We start from the raw sequence: 18,620 nt of genomic DNA, 5'->3' as shown, positions 1-18,620 counted from the left end.
TCAGGAAACCAGACAAGCACAAACAATCTTGTTCCCCCATGCTGTATTCTACACGTATTCCGTTAGGACACTTTGAAGCTTATAATGGGAGTTTGACATAATGTACAGCCTGTTCTTTAGATGTCAAACACATCACACAGTAGGCTTTGGTAAACACGAGATAATGATACCTTGCATGTTCTGACACCACCTGCCAGACAACGAGGGCTCACTCTTACTTGTACTCGTCCTTCCACCTGTCCATTTATCATGTCTCCCTGCACCGTGGGTCGACCGTTTCACTAATGATGCCAGTTAATTGAAAACATTAGTGCATCTCAAAGATTAACGCTCCCCGGTTAGGCGAAGGATGGGGGGGAGGGGAAGATGTGAGGCCCGTATGTGGATATCAAAGCCTGAACAGTTGATGCACAGTTTGGTTCCCAGTGATTAAGAGGGAACACGGGTTAAACAGAGAGGGGAAACAGAGCTGTTATTGATGTGATCAAAGACGTCAGATGTCTTGGCAGGGAATATAAATATGCACGAGTTGGAAACATGTAGTTCAGAAAGCTCAGGACAGGAAACATTTTGAAATTGCACTGCATCAGCTAGGAGTTAACATGTTTTTTAAATGATCTTTAAAACATTTTTGTTGGCAATATTGGAAAATGTGTGCTGGGTGCTGTGTGTGCGCTTCTACCTGAGTGTCTTCTTATGACTTGGGGCTGCAGTGTCTCTGGATTTGTAATGTGTCTCTAACATTTGAATTGCCTGTCCTTTTCAGAGCTGAGTCTCCTAAATAAGTCTCAAAGATTACCTAAAATTATATGCAGACCCGTCCTTATTCTAAATGCACACCCAGCGTTACAGAGACAGAGAGAGCGAGAGGGCTGGCTCACTCCCAGGCTTGGCGGCGTGGCACATGCCTGGCAGACAGAGATGATGATAGTAGGGGAAGCTTCCAGCCTCCTAGCCTCATATCAGCCAGGTGTCCATGGAGGAGATACGGCGAGGGTGAGGCGGAGGCGGGAGGGGGACTGTCAGAGCCCAGGGAGGATGCTGGGGTGTGGGAGATGGAGACGGTTCTTGCTGAGAAAGAAACACAAACAGACAGGGCAGACGTATAGGCTGCTGCTGGATCCAGATGAGCAGCTTTTATCTGGGCTGTGAAATCAATCCTTTTAAAAAATGTTGTTTAAAACTAATTCTCGAGCTTTTTGAGGCGAGATTTTTTTTTTCCAAAGGACCCACTTTTAACTATTACATCAAGCACATCATAAGTATAACATGAAACTGCTACAGAACATATTTTTGTTGTTGAACCCTTTTTCAAAGCGACAGCAACCACTGCAATGATAATTGCTTGCCTGAAATTAGTAGGTTCATATAGCTGCTAGTATGAGTCCTTCTCCAAGTGTGTGTAGGTGTATTGTCCACTCATCTGTCACAATAAGTTGACTCCCGTGCTCTTAGTTTTGCGTTGTCAGATGGAGTTTCAGCTTGTCTTCATGACTTAGTTTGCTGTGACACATCTGACTGTCTCCAGTTGCTGCTCTCAGTAAAGCCAAAGTTAATATTGCTATCATCATTTTTTATTTATTTTTCATTTGACTGATATGGGTTCTGCACTGTGAGCAGTGTTCCAGATAACCAGCCAGTGGCATCATAGTGTTGACTGACTGATGAATTGTGTCACAGCATTGTGTTAGTTGCACGCACCAAATCATAAATGGCCAAAGTGTTAAACTTGCTTGTTAACATAGCTGAGGTTTTTGAAAAGGCCAGCCTGCAGGAGTTGGTGAAGTACAAACTACCATGTCAAAACAGCAAGATCATAATATGATCTCCAGTTGAAAGAATTCAAAGATTTTTTTTTTCCTTTATTGACAATTTCTTGTGAAGTGGATGTAAGCAGTGCTCACAGTCATTTTTGTGAAATGTCAAACAAAGGCAAAAGTTTTTTTTTTTTTTTTATCAACTGACAAATATATTATTTACCATTCCAAGCTATTTTATGTCAACTTAACACCATCTGTTTCCTTGACACAGATGTATGCTCAGAGGTTCTGTCAGTCAATGAGTCATTTGCTTCAGGTTTTTATATTGTGCTGTGATATACACTGATATACATAAATAAGTGAAAAGTTTTGCCTCAGTATAGAACATTATCACCAGTCCTTCGGTGGTCCAACGTGCAGCAGTGTTTACAAATCTTTTCTTGCCCAGCTTGCCAGCTGCTCCAACCAACCCAATTACTGGGTAAAAACCTGGCTTAGTCTTCCCAGAGCTCTGCACTGCATCCTGCATCCATCTCAGGCCCCAGAGAGCTTCCTCTCGGCTCTCCACCAATGTCATTTACACCTCCCCCTACACCCTGGCTTAGGTTGCCGTCCCACTGCTATTTAATGCCGACTACAGCCCCCATGCTGACCACAAACACGCAATACACGAGCAAAACTGGGTTCTTGGAAAATGGAGAAAGCGTACATGACGCAGCAAGACATCTCATTACAGCGGTAGAAGCTTGTCTGCCGGTGTTTGCCCTGACTCAGATCATCAGACGCGGACAGAGATTGCTTGAACTTGGCACCATCTTTTTTTTTTTTTTTTTTTTTTGCCAAAGATGAGGAGAGAACGAAAGGGAGAGAAAGAGGAGGGAAAGCAGGGAAAATAGTGAAGCTGGGATGAGTGAGAGCAGAAAGCGTAACCGAGAGAGATCTGCACAAGAGTTACTGTGGTGGGGCTCTGCAGGAAATAAAGTTGCACCCGGAGCAAGGGAAGGAAGAAGCAACGTGACGTTGGGTTAGGTGTGGGGAGCAGGTGGGAGGTGACAAAGCCGTTGAAGCTGAGCAGAGGTTGAGTGGGGTTGAAGCCACACTGTAAGCCCTTCTTTCCCCCTGAGACAGGCAGAGTTAGAGGGCCAGGATGGGACTGGGTTACAGGGAAGGACCCGGGGCCATTTCATTACAGAAAGTGTCTGTCCAGAAGATGGGAAAGGATTATCCTCCAAACAGGATTTATTGGAGGGGATAATTCATTGGCTGAACCCACACTGGGAAAGTGCCATATAGGTTGAGGTTACAATATCGCTTCATTCACAGCTCCCAACTGCCTGATTTTCAGCAATGCATGTGCTCGTGTGCACGCTTGTGAGATTGTTCAGAGAAGAGCATTTGTGGAGAAGTGGACGCGAGCTTACGCGTGTGGCTATGTCAGCATGGGTTTGTTTGTGTGTGGTCTATGCAGTGCTCTACAGAAAAGTTCAGTTGCCATAGACACGGTGACATGATTAGCCCTCTTACTGGTTGCGTTATGAGGCACCAAGAGACTGTTTTGCTGATTTAACACATAGAAATAATGAAAGCGAAATACCTGTCACAATCACTTAGGTGACACGGCGCACATTCCCAATGCAAAAAAAACTAAATGCACTTTTCCACATTCAGGGTGAATATGTAAATTGCGTAAATAGTGTATTCCTCAATTCGCAGTCTCTTAGACAACAGCTGAGGTGTGAAAAACTACAAAACAAAATATGAATTGGGACTCATTTGCTGCAGGGCACTTGACAAAACAATGATGGAGACATGGAGGAACACTGGGGAGATTTGCATTTAACAAACTGATGTCTCCTGGCCTGTCATGTTATATTAATGCTGGAGGAAGATTGCCACATTCTGGCCCCTTCTAATGCGGTAATAAGACAACTGGCTCCACAAAGCAGTGCTTTCATTTGCTGGCTAACTGAGGAGGAGGACAAGATGACAGGACTGAGCATTCTGGCAGCCAGAAAAGACATCCTTACATCTTTATAATGGTGAGATTTACAGCATGACTACTTCCACTGTCCTTGGTAATAGCACTCACTTTGTCCACTGGCAAACTGGATTGACCTGCACTGTTTTGGCTGAGGTTTCCACTCCATTCATGCTGTCGTGTGCATCACAAAACCGGGACATTTGCATTTTCTTCTTGCCCTTTCATATTTTTCTGAGGATTGCAAAAATGAGTCTGAAATCATTCCCTTAAAAGGCCGTTGATTGGGGTGCCGGGGTCTGTAATTTGCAATTAAGCAACGGGCTCTGGAATTTGATTTGGGTCAAGGTCCTCATTTGCATACTCCTTCCTGACTAGTAGAGGGACTCCAGGGGTGCTCTGTCTCGATGACAGTGTCTCGTTGTCTGATTTATGTTCAGCAGTCATGGTGGGAGGGAAAAAAAAAGCCAAGCAGTGCTACCCTGCTCCGCATCAATGTGCTTCTTGTGACTCGTCACGCTCTTGCAGTTAATGAATTCTGAGCGCGAGCTGTGATTTCTATTGGTTCATCTCAATTGCCTGTTAATGGCAGGGTCATTAGGCCAGGGAAATAGCGAAGTCCACCTCCAGTCTCCAGGGGTGGTTACTGCAGGAAGACAGCGCTTTGAGCTGTGACCTACTGCGATAGCTACCGGTGGTGGCTGGTGATTATTTTTACCTGGGTGGTGGTTCAGGCAATGAGGCCTCCTGCTTGCACAGAAGCAATGTGCTCCCAAGACTGGTGCACGTGATTCGACTTAGGAAACTGCAATAATTCAAAGAAGAAAACACTCCAAAACTTGATCCTCAAACAGCAAAAGATGTATGGGGAAATATTTAAATTCTACATAAAGGCTGCATGTACATTCTTTTACGATTATTTTATATATATATATATATATATGTATAAATGTCTCAACCTTTTTGCCGTAGTCTAAGACATTCTTATTCTATGATAGTTAACACACAAGGATCTTTTTGGTTCTGGACACCCAGGTACTTAAATAGTTAGCTGAGAGAACAGGAACTCAACGAAAGTCGGAAGTCTTTCTTTTCAAGTTCAAATAGACAAGCTTTTTGCTTTAACTTATGATCACAACATTTTGCACCATGTAATGGCTGTACTGTTTAATATGCTATAATGGTGACACCATAGGCGTTGACTGGATTGACTGGATTCGTATAAGCGTTGCTTTCAGTTTCCAATTCTGTCTGCCACCAGGTATGAAATCTCCTGGGAAAAAGAAGGCTCAAGTCACTGCACGAAGGAAATGCCTCCCTGGAAGGTAGCAGCGGGTAGTTGTTTGGATGGTGGAACAACAACTGTGCGAACTTCACTTAAAGAAAAAGAGCTGTGTCTGAGGAGGCAAATAAGGTGAAGAGTGAATGAAATTGAGAAAAAACAAAAGTAAACATTGAACAGACGACCTCAGGAATTTTAGAGGTAACGAAAGCGGAGTTTTTCCCTGTTGGTATTATTCCAAATAACTCTGTAGGTGTCTATAGGTGTTTTACTCTACCTTTAACATATCACTCAGACTGAAGCTATCTTATCTGGAATGAATGAAATAAAGACAAAATAATCACCAGGACTCAGGAGAGGCTAGCTCCGTATGACGGTTTGTAGCTTTTCCTACCTTTCTAGCATTCATCAGCTGGCCATAGGCTGTAGTCTTTGCGTCATGTTCAAGTGCAACTGTTTTCCACAGGGACATGAGAGTCACAGTCACGTCACAGTCGGCCATCATTAGTTCTTTGATGCCTTAGGGTTTTCTCCTAATGTTTTCTTTTGCTTTCCCTTCCATATCCATAGCAGTCCACATTGTTCTTGTGAGCATGACACAATCCTCTATGTTATTACTAGGGGTGGGACTTTAACTCGTTAATTACTATTAATTAATTAGAAAAAAAAAAAAACGCATTTAATCTCAGTTTGCATTCCAAACAATGCTGAAATTTTGTCAGTGCACAATTTCCTGGTACACCGATTACACTGATGCAAACGTCAGAGCTTGTCTAACGGCTACCAAAATGGAGGAATCGAATGAAAGCAAGTTGCTAGGACTGATGGAAGGCAATTTTTTTATTAAAAATCTGATGGACGCCTTGATAAAAGCGGGGTTTGCAAATTGTGCAAAAAAAAAAAGAAAAGAGTTTGCATACCACCAAAGCATGTTGCAGTGAGCACAGGAACCGCTGGAGCTGTTAGCACTAGCAGTCCTGGTCCTTAACTTTAGGTCTGTTCAGTTTTGGCTAGGGATATTTTCTTTCTTTCTCTGCTGTTTTGAATTGAAATGCAATTAAATGCATTTTTCCAGACATAAAAAGAGCTTGAGTTTACAGTATTCATGTCTGAATACGGTGGCCATGTCTGTGTCTATTATTTTATTCAGTCGTCCACTAAAATCCATTTAAATTAAAAAAATTTGCTTTTTGGGGCAAATATTGTTTTGTGATTAAAATGAGATTGATTAATTACAAAGCCTCTAATTAATTAGATTCATTTTTTTAATCGAGTCCCATCCCTAGTTATTACACAATATAAAATCATGATAATTTCATGTTACCACGGTAAGAGCATGCTTCTTCTAAGATGGCAGTGTGGATAGTTTTGCATCATGTCCCTTTGGTAGTTGCTGCTCTAAGGAAAATGGATTCTGGCCAACTGCACAAACAGTAACACACCCTGGAGATGCTAGAGAGGGGAAGTTGAATAGTTGCTTGTTGCCACTAAAGATCCAGCTTATTGGATACAACATTTTACGTTGCATACCTTCAACAACATGGGGGATTACGAGAATTGTCTGAAAGTTTAAACATAGCATAAAGATTTCTTATTCATCAGTACTAACTTTCTAACACCCCTTAAATTGGCAGGAAAACTCACAGGTAGACATTCAGCTCACTTTGCATTGACGGCAGTGTTTTTGAAGGGCGCAACCACACGCACATATATTCTCCCATGTCTGTAAGCAGACTGTCAGGTGTAATTCTTCTTTGTGACAGAACTATGAAGTCTTGTGTCAAGATGCTCGAAGTAGAGCAGGTTGAAAGAGAGATCTGCTCCCACGCTGATAATCTTTGGGTCTGTATTTGAAGTGCACTCAGACCCCGCTGATGGAGTAAGTTCCTCACAGTCGTGGTGTGGGTTGAGGGGGTGGGACAGCAAGTTGCTGCCCTTGGGAGCCAAGGACTTTCATACTGTTGGCTGCCCGCTGCATTTGTCTCCTATATCTCCTGTTTTCTGTTGTTGTTTGAATTAACAAACACAAATGAATGCACAGTTGTAGAACAGTTGATGTTAAAAGTTGAGGTCTCCCTGAATTAGTATACATACAATATATCATGTTAAATACACTGCACAAAAAATTAAAGGAACACCTTGAAAACACATCAGATCTCTATACTGATATGGACTGGGTGATGTGTTAAGGAAGAAAGGATGCCACATCATTTGATGGAAATGAAAATTATCAACCAACATAGGGTTGAATGAAAAAGTGAAAAAATGATGCAGCAGGCTAGTCCATTTTGCTGAATTTAAGTGCAGCAACCCAAAATGGTACTCAGTAGTTTGTATGGCCCTCACGTGCTTGTTTGCATGCCTGACAATGTTGGGCGTGCTCCTAACAAGACAACAGATGGTGTCCTGGGGTAACTCCTCCCAGATCTGGACAGTCTGAGGTACGACCTGATGGCATCAGATGAATCGAAACATGATGTCCCACAGGTGTTCTATTGGATTTAGGTCAGTTGGGTGTGGGGGCCAGTCAATGGAATCCATTCCTTCACCCTCCAGGCACTGCCTGCATGCTCTCACCACATGAGGCCGGGCATTGTCGTGCACCAGGAGGAACGCAGGACCCAGTGCACCAGCACAGGGTCTGACAATGGGTCCAAGGATTTTATCCAGATACCTAATGGCAGTCAGGGTGCTGTTGTCTAGCCTGTTGAGGTCTGTGCGTCCCCAGATCACCACTGACCGAGAACCAAATCAATCATACTGAACCATGTTACAGGCAGCATAACGTTCTCCACGACTTCTCAAGACCCTTTAATGTGTCTCACATGTGCTCAGAGTGAACCTGCTCTCTCTCTGTGAAAAGCACAGGACATGTCAGACCTGCCAATTCTGGTGTTCTTTGACAAATGCCACTGGAGCTCCACTTTGCTGGTCAGTGAGCACAGGGCCCACTAGAGGAATTCAGGCCCTCAGGCCACCCTCATGAAGTCTTTTTCTGATTGTTTGGTTAGAGACTTTCACACCAGTGGCCTGTTGGAGATCATCTTGTAGTGCTCTGTCAGTGCTCGTCCTGTTTCCCCTTGCACAAATGAGCAGATACCTGTCCTGCTGATGGGTTGAGGAACTCCTAGGGTCCTGTCCAGCTCTCATAGAGTAGCTGCCTTTCTCCTGGAATCTCCTCCATGCTCTTGAGACTGTACTGGGAGACACAACATATCTTCTGGCAGTTGGACTGCCTGTGCAACCTCTGTAGGGTCCAGGTATCGGCTCATTCTACCAGTAGTGACACTGATCCCAGCCAAATGCAAAACCAGTGAAAAACAGTCAGAAAAGATGAGGAGGGGAAATATGTCAGTGATCTCCAGCAGTACCATTCCTGTTTTAGCCGTTGTCTCATTGTTGCCCCTCTAGTGCATCTGTTGTTAATTTCATTAACACCAAAGTAGCTGAAACTGATTAACAACCCCCTCTGCTACTAAACTGATCAGATCAGTATCTCAGAAGTTTATTTGCCTGATGCTATAGTCTGATCAAAAAGTCTACCTATATTTTTTGAGCAGTGTATATTTAGTTTTGTTTGAACAGCTACCGAATATGATCCTTAATTTGATTTTCAAAAAATAGGATTATTAAAAAAATATTCCAATCCTGATCCATGATTTATAAGAAATAGTAAACTGAATGTATCGCACCTACCTGCAGTACCTAAAAACATAAATCCATTCTATATGTTGAGATAACACTGCACCGCATTAACTGGTACATTAACTGACCTGGATCATAACTGCAGCTGAGACACTGTTAAAGTTTCTACAATACTGTGCTACTCTAGTTTAGATCTTTGGTATTTACAGCTCTATTTTCCCCATAGTTCATTACCGCTTACTGTATCTGCGGAGTGTGTTTAGTCGGGGAGCCTGTGGCTTGACAGTCCCCAGGGGGGAGTGTGTTTGTTTAGGGCCACTGCTCTGCTCGGACACTGAGATGCAGATGGTGCAGGGAGCCGGCCCTGGAGTGCCTTTGGACACGCTCTGGCAGAGTGCAGGGTCATGTTCTCTTGCCGACTACAAGACAGGAAATCCATTTAATTACCTGTGAAGCAGAAGACGAGGGTGTGGGGGGCTGACAGTGGAGGACTGTGTTCCCCGAGCACTCTGCCAGGGAGAAGGGGGGATAGTAGAGGGATGGGGGGGATAATGGTAGTGGGGAAGGAAATAGGAACTAGGGAGCAGAGATACTGTAAAGAGAGCGAGGGAAGAAAGAAGAATGATGGTAACTTTCAGATTCTTCCAACATCTCCGGTAGTTAACCTAATTGATCCCTCTTCTTCTCTTCTCACTTTCTCACAAAGCTCCTCTAATACAGGATACAAAGGGAAGTGAAGGTACTTCCTTTTGTATCCTGTATTAGACGAGCTTTGTCCATCCTTCTCTACCTCTCCTGATTTAACTGTCATGCACCTTTTCTTTCTGTCTAACTAACTTTTGCTAACTGAAAAGAGAAATAATGTCTTTATTTCAGTTTCTTTTTCACCTTTTCTCAGTTTGTCTCTTTAAACTTCTGTATTTGTTTCATTTGTCCAGTGTCTCCATTTTCTGCCCTCAAGCTCATTTGCTTTATTTTTACTTCTAAGCCCTAACAACAAGTAAATCATTCCCTGCAGCTGATATTTCTACAGATTTCTGTGGACCAGAGAAGCTCAGAACCCAATGGAGCAATAAACCATGGCGAGAAGAAAGTAAGCACATTGGGCAAGGTCAGCTATGAGTGGTCTGAGGTTTGATTCCATTAGTTTAATAATCATAATTAAATAGTTTTCTTTATTGATCTCTCATGGGGAAATTCTTTCTCTGTATTTGATGCAGTGTGCAACTTGTGCAACTAGGAAGCAGTTTGGGGTTTAGGTGCTTGCTTAAGGTACCTTGACCATGGTCACAGGGGGATGTGAACCTGTGACCCTTCGGTTACAAAGGTGCTTCTCCAACTACAAAGAGAAACTAAACTGACACTGTAAATACTCAATAAACTTTGTTTATGCTTGTGCACCATGGCATTTGAATGAAGGGTCACTGAACAGGCATCCTGTTATCAATATACTACCTGCGCAATATGTTTGTTTACATGTGAATGAACAGGAAAGACAAGATTAGAAGAGACACAGTCAGTAGACCAAATAAAAACATTTGGTGGGCATACATGTCTACATATTTATTATCGTTATTGGTCATTGTGATGGATACAGGCATCATAGGGTAAATTCACCACAGTCGACACATCATTAGTTTTATATTCAGTCAACACCTTTAATTTTAGGTCATTTAACGCAACAGTTGGTTTAATTTAGGTCTTTATTTGCTTTTGACCACATAATGTTATATGGGTGCACACAATATGGGGTTATTGGCATGCTTTTGTTTGCTTGTATTAATCTTTATTTCTGTGTTTTGAGTAACCTGGTCGTCCTTCCTGGTGAGCAAAAGGCGTGGCTGAGCAGCTCATCAGGCTGTACCGTGAGCTGACTTGATATTTTTTGTACTTAGTTGTAGTTCTACCACTTTTTGTTTCATTTGGTTTGATCCACTAGAATTCAAGTCACTTTGTGTGTCATTTTGTGAGGTCAGTCATTTAGTTTTGTTGCTGTATGATTGAGTATAGTTATTTTGTTGACCTCTTTTACAGGTTTGTAATTTTTTCAATGCACTTAATGGGTAAATAAATCACTTGTCCTGTTGCCTAACTGCTTGGTCCCTTACAGTTACCCAAGAAAGATTCCATGGACCTCTTGTTGTCTGTTTTCTTTTACTGGCATTCACAGTCTCTCCAGAGGGCTGGTTTAATGTCTTCATGCTGGGGTGGCATTGTGACTATGTGGGTAATATGTGGAGGATGGCAACAGTGGACCTTTCCCAACCGAAGCCCAGAACTGTCACATCTGAAGAAGAGTTTGGCTGCAAGCCATAGTCGTGGAAAATTCACCATGACACCCTCTTGGCTGGTTCCATCCCCAGATCTGTCCCTCCAAATGGCAGAGGAAAAGGGTGCGGTATCAGGAAACATTAATGTTATCTTGCACATTTTCACACTGGGAAACCTGAAAATGACTGAATACATCTCCCACACCAAGAAGAGCCAAGCACAGAAAAAAAAAATACCTGCTCGTATTTGAGTGCTACATGATAAATCCATGAACAGGTGAACAGAATTTTATTCACAAAGTAAATGAATGCAAGAGCCTTCAAAGCTTCTTGTATGGAACTCCAGGCTAATTTTAGCAGGCTTGGATAAGCATGAATGCACCTGCAAAGAAAAGAACAAAGAAGAAAAATCCATAAACAAATACTAAATCTTATGTACAAAAACATCCTCTCGGACTAATCAAGGAGCACAGTTTGTATGCCTGGAAGAAAAGAAATGCAGGTCTGATGCCAGTTAGCCTTTTCAAGTTATTTTAAATTTAAACTTTGAAAAACCTATTATATTACATACCACACACATAACAGACAAAAATGCATGGAAATGTTATACATGGAATTCCATGTTTAGATGTCATTGGGTGAAATGGAAGAGAAAGAAAGTGCATTTTCCATATTTTTTTTTAAACTTGTTAATTGGTTTAAAAATAACTTACTTGGCAGTGTAGAGAAGGAAGTCTCTATTTTATTAAATCTTCCCAGTGCACTACAGCAGAACAGTTTATTACAATATGAGTTTTAACTTCAAAGCTCTGGCCATTGCTTCTGTCAGCTGTAATAACATTATACTCAGAAAAAATTGTTGATGTGGCAAAATCACTAAAGATAGGCAGATGAAGCAGAAAACAAACATACAAAGTCAGAAGACATTTTTACCAGTAATTTGAACGCTTGAATATCACAGACAATCTCAGACAGACACAACACACAGGAAAACCATAAGGAAGTTGGAGTAGGATGTTGGTAAGCTATGAAGAAGATAAGACTAGCCACTGTGTAAAAAAAAAAAGAAAAAGAAAAAGAAAAAAAAGAAAGCAATTTTGCAATTTTGAAAATGATAAAAGACCATTATATTCATGTTTTAAACCAAAGTGGCAGAGCCTTAAACCTGCTTTCAGACTCAACTGATGTTTATGAGAAAGCTAGTTTCAAGTCTTCTTCAATAAAATTTTTAGAATGAAATAGACGATAAAGGATGAAGCAGCATATGCTTCAGGGTACGGCCTGTGACTGAAAAGCCACAGTCGTATGTGTGTAAATAATGTCGATACGTTCTTGTGTCCTTGCTAAAGAACAAGCTCCACACTTCACTCCTCTCCAGCTCCTCCCTCTTGTCCAAATATGGTCACTTCCGGGCTCATGGAGAGCAACAGTTCAAAATAGTTATCCCCAATCCAGTGGGTCTATTTAGCTGACCCTTACAAAATTGCACAGTGTGGACTTGAGGTATACTTACAACAGAGGTACTCAAATATCCAGTCACAGATTTCCACAACATAGCTGTGGCATCATTCAACAAAAATAAAAGCAAGCACGTGTTTGAAAAGCCTTTTATGTCTTGATTTAACAAAGCCCCGAATGCTAAATTGTCTTTTCTGCAGCGGCTAGAATAAATTAGAAGAGTCTAAAGTGATAGCAGATACATATGCTCAGTTCTAGTAATTCTAGTGATTCACAGTGCAGCTGGCACACGGAGGTCCATTAAGAGGTATTTATGTGACATTCTTCTACTCAATACCATTAAGATCAGGAGTGAGGAGATACAGAGGTGTCCTCAGAGGTGATAGCAAAAGCAAGCCTGAAAAATCATCATGCACATTAGCTGCTAAGCTCTGAGGAGCTATTCAGCAGCTTGCAGGTTGAGTGGGTCGGATGTAGGACTCCACTGATCAGCCACTCTTCGTTATAGACACATTAGATTGATGATATTTTGCCTTTGTAGAAGATGTATCAATTCAGTATTATTCGTTCATATCATCATATTATTCAGTGACAAGCCCGTGATTCATTGTAAATGTTGAGAAGAAGAGCAGGAATATTCATGGAGGCTGTTACGGTGCTGGTGATCCCAGACAAACCGCTATTTATTTATGAGCAGGATCAGGGAGGAAGGAGGTAAAGCACTGAATTTTTTTTATTATGCCAAATTCTGGGTGCACAGGGGGGTCACAGCTTTCTCTGTGGCCTGATAAGTGATTCAGCATGCAGTTCGACAAACAGGGTGCACCTCAGGTCCATTGTGCACTAAAGTAACCTTGTTGTTCTTAGCACCCCACCATGGATCTGATGCACCTCTGTTCACCTCCCCTCTTCCTGCCTCCCATAACCTCGCCCATCGCTCCCTATATTCCACTCGTCTTCTCTCTTCTAACCCTCTGCTCCTTTCCTCTTTCCTGTCGGGTCAGCCAGCTAACGATCCGGCCGACTAAGGATCCCAAGAGACTCAGTTCAACTACAGTTCAGGCCACAACTGGGTGAGGGAACGAGGGAGAGGAAGAAGATGAGGCAGAGTGAAGGTAGGTCCAGTATTCATCAGCCTCCTTGGTCATTTGACATTTTGGCCTTTTGCTGTATAATAGTTGTTTTCTTGGCATTATTTGTGAAAACAAAAGAATGTCAGCTCTGATGTTAACATCTTCAGACTGAAGAGTATTAGTTTTATTTATATATTCTTTTACCTTTTATAAAATTGCTTTTATATTCATCATACTGGCATTCAGCCTTAATTTATTCTTTCCACTACGTTATCAGTACTTTATGTTGCTTGCTACCTCAAGCTAACACAAATAGCAAACCCTCTGTATAGTCGTATTCAACTCCATTTAAGGCAACTCACCTCACCCATTTCAGAGCATGCATATGTGTATATATGAAAAGATTGATTTCAAACATTTGTATCATATTTCATTCAATTTACTGACATTTTTTATATGCCTTTAGTAGCAACTGATGTGGCAAGTGTGTCACGTCTTCTGCTATCTTAATAAATAAAATCATAATAATTAAAAAAGAAAATCTCCAAGTCTATTTGTGTGTTTGCAAATCAAACTGCACGTGTTTCCTATTCAGCTGTCTAAAACAAGAATCAAACCTTCCTCTGGTGAGAAGCACTGTGGTCTATCAAAGCACTCACAGGGAGCAGAGAAACTATGCAAGGTGTTCGGAGATGATAGTTGGCCAGTGGGAGCAGCGGAGCGTGAACTCGGTTTTGGGAGAGTTGTGGAGTTGTGGCATCGCTGTCCTCGGCCACCTCTGCGGATGTGGACAGGTGCTTCTGTTTTTGTGCCCTTTTGCGGAGGTTGGGGAGGAGCATGGCAGGTGCACCTCAGAGTAGGGTGTGCATCTCAGTATGTATATATGTTTCTGTGTAACTGAAAGGACAGTAGCTTTGCCCAGTGACACAAGGCCAACTACCGCCGCGTAATGACAGTTTTTTAACACAGGCATCTCAAGCTATTACCAGGTAAATGGTTTTAAATATGAGAAATCCTTGATTGCAACACATGACCTTGCATTAGTCTAAAGTTGATTACAGGTTGGTGGTGGTGTAGTGAGTAAAGATCTACCTAATGACATTGGGGGTTAGAGAACTCTTTCTCAGAGTCGATCCAGAAGGAAGCCAGCCGAGCTCATCATGTTGAAAATAATTAATAATGCATTTAATAAATAGCTCCTGAGCCAGTGAAGTACCCTCACCATCTGCTCCAGTATAATTCCCTCCCTTTATTAATGCTAGGTAGCCATTAGATCACTATGCAGATGTCATAATAATGCATGGCATCATTCACATGCTATTTATCTCTTCAAATTCCAATCTGGAGATCTGTTCTTTTTCCAGTCGTCTTATCAGCTGAATGATTCGGAACAATTAGGTAGAGGCTCCTGTCACATATTTGTTAATCACGTCTCACGCAAACCGCTAGTCACTGTGAACGTACAGAAAAGATTTTGCTGATTTATATTGCTGTTTGCTCGAATAGGATTATATAGAGTAGTGTATGTGCTAGTCTCTGACAGAAGGTTATCTTGATGAAGCTGTCTGCCAAATAAATGTAAGGTTCCTCAGATGTGTATCAGAATAAAGGTCCCTGCTGGTGCAGTAATCCAATATGTTTTTGCTCAGCTAAAAGCATATTTTTGCAGCTCTCTGACAGAGCTACTTGATCTAACATGAATCATTTAATGTATGCACTTTGGTTTGAAGGCTAACATTGATTTTAAGTTCCCAGCAAAAGGCCAAATGTGATTGAAAATGAAACTTCGTGAGCAGCGTCGAGCTGCATCAGGATACTCAATTCACGTGCTTAATGTGCTGCTCTTGTGGTTGTGTTTAAATGTTGAATACTGTCTCTGTGCACCTGCTGTCAGACCATATTCGCCTTGTTAGCCTCGCTGGTCATCTTTGCCCTTTAAAAAGACAACACTCGTGACATTCGGCTTTCTTAATAAAAATGTGAATTCTAAATAGGGTTCACCTAAGAGACTTTATTAAGACAGATTCGAAAAGAAAGGGAAATGTTTAAAGATGTGAGACATGCAGCTTGGGTAACTGATTTTACTTTGCAGACATCTCCCTCCATTTTTAAACCTGCCATGCATCCACACCTCAGCCCTGACATGCAGCTTTGCGAAAGGCCTTGCAGTTTCGCTGGATATAGAAGGTGTTGGGTGATGTCAGTTCAGCAAGGTGAACTTTTCTTCTTGAAAGTCGTACGCTGACACAGTTTTGACTCACATATCACAGGTGATGCCTATCAGGTCATCAGTGGGTTTTGCTTTCTCCCTTGGAGCCTTTTGTTTCTCTCTTCAAGTTCATGGTAAAAGCAGAAATCTGAAAGGTCTAGCTCGGTGCTCTCTGCATCAGGGGGCAGTCAGTCACTTTAGATTAGACTATGGATGGCAGGTCAAGGAGAACAAAAACTGTCTCTACAAGAGACATAGACGAATACAGTTCTCTTTCATCGCACATGTCTAAGCTGGGCCCTTTTTTTTTAAAAAAAAAGAAAAACATAGTTATGTGGGGCAAAGAACCAAACGCGCAAGGGCCACAGGCAAATGTCTTTTCAACTGAAGTGGATATATTCTTGCATACATGCTGAGAAAGGTTGCAATACAGAGAAAAAAAAAGTATTAACAATACTAGTTTTCAATTTTTGGACCTCAAAACTTTCTTTTTGATGGAAATTGCTCCGAATGATTTTCTGTGTTTTTTAGGTTCTGCAAATAAGGGTCACGGCAACATCTGAGGTCACATCAAAACACGATTGGCAGTCAGCGGCCGTTGAAATGGGATGTTATAGAAATGTAATAAGACGATGGGTGGAGGTGGGGAGAAAAAAAAAATCACCTGACTCCCTACACCTCTTTGAAGTTTTGAAAATCAATGCGCTGGTGAAGCTGCGAATGCCATGTTCTGGTGAATGATTTATACCATTTCTCAAACAAAGAAAGTGCTAGAATCCTCTTGCCAGCACTTCCTCCCTGCCTCTTTGAAAGCTCATGCCTTTGTAGCATGTGCAACAATATGTGCGTCCAGAATATGTGTGCCATAAATTAAGGTTGACTGGACAAAGCTGGGATTCTGCCCTTGTGCTACAAAAGGGTATTATTGTGTGGCAGAGAGGCGGAGGAAAAGCGAAGTCATCTGCATCTGGATGGAGGAAGAGGGGGCTCTAGCATTCAGACTGAGCCCCTCTGTGGCTGCTGAGGCCAGGCCTGCTGCTGCAGATAGACTTGTTCCAGCTCGTAGCCCTCCCTGGCTCCTTACCCTGCCTCAGCCCAGGAACAGATGGAGAGAGGAGAGCAAAGGAGGAGAGGGAGGGAAATAGCTCCCTTTTCAGAGCCTGGCACAAGCATTATGGATGGGTGTTAGTTTACTGTACACCCAGCACAGCTTAGTGTGGCGGGCCTCGTGCAGACATGTTGAGGCTGATGGAGGGATGGGAGAAAAGACAATGTCCAACGAGGATGTTCAAGTTTCAACTTCATTCATAGTAATTAGAAATTTTGGAAAATGTGCCACTTACACTTGCAGAGAGTTTGATAAGAAAATCAGTAGCCCTCATCTCTATTACGGACAGAATCCAGGCAGGTAAGCACTTCTAGGAAGATCAAGGAAGATCAAGTTTTGAGGCCTGCCATCTACAGAACTATTCTGTCTTTTTCACTGGATCTCTTCGATGGTTCTCACTCAAATAAGGCCTTAATAATCCGCATTTCCTTATGTTTTCTTCAGTTGTGTAACTTCACTCCATAGCCTAATAACATTAATCCAGGAACTTAAACTTGAAAAGGCTTACTGGGTTACTCCCTAATTCAATTCCAGAATTCTCAAATGCGTATTAAAATTGAGATGTTCTATTAACAAGATAAACTGTTCCTATTGAGCTGTCAGACAATTCAAATATGAACAATTAAAAAGGCGGTCAGTTGTATATTGAAATGAGCCCAGAGTAGTAATAACAATATGAAATCCTTTAAGGGAAAAAGCACTTGTTATCTCGTTAAGCAACTCTCATAACAATAAAACCAAATTAGTATTTGACTTTCTGTTATGAAATTATTGATCTACTATTCACTTGAACCGGCGAGTATTTTGAGTGAATGATTAACAACTCCACATGAGAGGGAAGCATTTCACGATTTCTCCTTCCATATTTGTTGCATATTATTTTTAAACGGCACACGTTAAGCCTCATTTATCACTTATATAATGGAAAACAGCAAAAGAAAAAAACAAATGGTGTTTAATTGTTATAATAACTTGAATGTTTCTGGCATAACAGCAGTCAGAAAACAAAGCTTAACATTTAAATTGAACATAAAGGCTGGATGTAAATTCATTTCCATTTTATTTCAGCTTAATAAATTATTATTAAATGTGGGGTTATGCACCTGAAATAAAAGGTCTTCTGCTCATATGATATGTTAATAAGTTACACAAGTGTGTTGATTGTGATTTGAGCTTAGTGGCTGGCATCTTTGCACTTTTCTTTCCCTTTTTAACCTCTTCAGGTTCATCAGTGCTGTTTTGAGACACTTATAGTTGATTATTTGAAGCCCTGACCAGAGCCAGTGTAGCTGTTCCCTCCTGTTTCCAGTTATTGCGCAAAGCTAAGTTAAATGTCCTCTGGTGAAACTTCATATTTGAGATTGTTCTTGATTCTCTTGAAGCGCCTACACATAAAGCGATGTATTCATTGCTTATTGCCTTCGCAGAATCAATTGACTTTGGCCATCCCTAGCAGAGAACACCACTACTGTTCTCGTCTACGTCCTTGTCACCTCACGCATTGGCTACTGCAACTCTGTTTTTTTTGGTCTACCCTCCAAATGTCTCCGTAAACTTCAACTGGCCTAAAACACTGCAGACTGTATCAATACCCAAACTCCCTCCAAGGACACCACAGTTCTTCAGCGGCTACATTGGCTCCAATAAAATCCTGTACTGAATACAAGATCCTGCTTACTTTCAAGGCTCTTCACAACCAAGCTCCATCCTATCTGTCTGAACTTGTCCAGTTATGCACATCCTCCCGTACTCTCAGATCCTTCTCGGCTATCCAGCTTACTGTATCACCTGCCAGAGTGTCTACCATGGGTTTTAGAGCATTCAGTCTCTCAGCTCC

The sequence above is a fragment of the Chelon labrosus genome, assembly GCF_963514085.1.
Source record: "Chelon labrosus genome assembly, chromosome: 4".
NCBI lineage: Eukaryota > Metazoa > Chordata > Actinopteri > Mugiliformes > Mugilidae > Chelon > Chelon labrosus.
This window is presented reverse-complemented; position numbering follows the sequence as displayed.